The sequence below is a fragment of the Miscanthus floridulus genome, unplaced genomic scaffold (assembly GCF_019320115.1).
Source record: "Miscanthus floridulus cultivar M001 unplaced genomic scaffold, ASM1932011v1 os_2436, whole genome shotgun sequence".
NCBI lineage: Eukaryota > Viridiplantae > Streptophyta > Magnoliopsida > Poales > Poaceae > Miscanthus > Miscanthus floridulus.
This window is the reverse complement of record NW_027098300.1, coordinates 3,298-5,350: the sequence shown is the minus strand read 5'-3', so window position 1 is coordinate 5,350 and position 2,053 is coordinate 3,298. Positions and strand designations below refer to the sequence as shown.

At 41.1% G+C, this 2,053-nt stretch overlaps 1 pseudogene; it reads left to right on the top strand.

Annotated features, from left to right (window-relative positions):
- Positions 1–516: 516 nt before the first annotated feature.
- LOC136534967 (uncharacterized) lies at positions 517–1,757 on the top strand (annotated as a pseudogene).
- Positions 1,758–2,053: the final 296 nt, after the last annotated feature.

Genomic DNA, 2,053 nt, shown 5'->3' with positions numbered 1-2,053 from the left:
TTGTAGAAGGTAAGAAAATGCTATTCCAACTCTTTAATTAAAGTTTTAATGGTTGGTTAGTGAGTAATTTGATTATTGGTTTTCTCTCTCCTCCATGGTGCTTGAGCTTTGTATGTAGCAAATTAGACCCTAGATTTGAAGCTATTAGTGTAAATTAGGTAGAGAAATGAGCTTACACTCTTCATTAGTCGATTTTGCTTGATTTTAGACCCTAGATTACACCCTAGTTTGATTAAAGCAAATGCATGAGATCTAGTTCTAGATCTAGGTTTTTGTTTTTTTTTGTTTTTTAATGAAATTGGATTTTGGGTGGCATGAAAGGTAGTTTTTAGACCATTTCTTTGTGATGGTATATATTAACCATTTTATATTTCATTTCAAATATTTATGCGTTATATTAGTAGGCAATTGATTAATTATCCTCTACCATGGAGTTTATATAATCATTCTCAATTAATTAATTATTAATTTGACTCATTTCGTATATTTTCTTTGGTTGTGTTGTATTTTTAAAAGATGGAGTACAGGAACTCTTGGATGTATGATTCGTTAAGATTCGAGGCACCTTTTCATGAAGAGGTTGACAATTTTATTGAAACTACAGAGAAGCATGCAACGACGTTGATAGATAATAAGGATACAATTATTTGTCCCTGCAAGGATTGCGAGAACATGGTGGCATTTACAGATTCGAGTATCATCAAAGAACATCTGATCAGGCGAGGATTTGTTCGAAACTACACAGTTTGGATTTATCATGGTGAAACAATGGCAGTTGATGATGATGGCGATGTTCTAGAAGACGATGCCGAAACCCTGCAGTACTTGTCCCAATACTCAGACTAGCTTGCTCAACAAATGGATCATGACTTAGGCAATGATCAAGGTGGTGACATCCGCAATGAACAAGGGGTGATTTCTACAATAATGGCGGAGCACATGAGGGGGATAAAGATGACGCTGATAATTTGGATGAAATGCTTCGGGCCGTTGGACCAGAAATATTGCTACAGAAGAGAGGTCTACAAAATCTAGAAAGGGTGACAAAAGCATCGAAGGAGACTGTGTATGGTGTAGAGAAGGGTTGTCTGACACACTGGACACTGCTATGTTTTGTGCTTGAGCTACTCATCCTGAAGGCTAAGTACGGCTGGTCGAACTATAGTTTTGATGATCTTTTGCGTCTCCTAGCATGGTTGCTTCCACAGCCAAACTCAGTTCCCGCCAACACATACTATGCGAAGAAGGTTATAAGTCCTTTGACAATGGGCGTTGAAAAAATCCATGCATGCCCCAACCATTGTATCCTCTTTCGTGGTGACATGTTCAAAGATCTAGATAAATGTCATCGGTGCGGGGCTAGTCGGTACAAAGACAATGACCTTTACAGTGGGGGAGAAGCCTCCATGGGGAACAAGAGGAATGAGAAGGGTGAGAAAAAGGCGGTACAAGAATCTCAGCAACCAGAGAACACTCCATTAGGCAATGATGCAAAGAAGAGAAGAATTCCTGCCTTAGTAATGTGGTACCTGCCGGTGACCGACCGCTTGAGGCGTATATTCCTGAACCCTAAGGAAGCCGCGCTCATGACATGGTGGCAAGATGAGAGCAAGGTAGCAAATGATATGATCGCACACCCGACCGATTGTAGCCAGTGGAAAGACTTCGATAAGAACAACAAAAAGTTCAGCGAAGACCCAAGGAATGTATGGTTCGCCTTGAGCAGTGATGGAATGAATCCCTTCACGAGAGGATGAGCGACCATAGTACTTGGCCAGTGATTCTGACCATGTACAACATCCCAACATGGAGTATAAAGGTGGGGCGAAAGACCCATTTCTTTGGCATAATTGAAGATATATGGGAACTTGACTATGGAAGGGGTATAAAGGTGGCCTTGTTTCGATGCCGTTGGATCAAGCAATATCAATTCAATGACATCGGTTTAAGAGTTGTGGACCTCCAGAACGTAGGCTATCATGATGATCCTTGGGTGCTCGCTTCACGTGTCGCACAAGTTTTCTATAGGCCCGACCCGGTAAGTACCCACCCA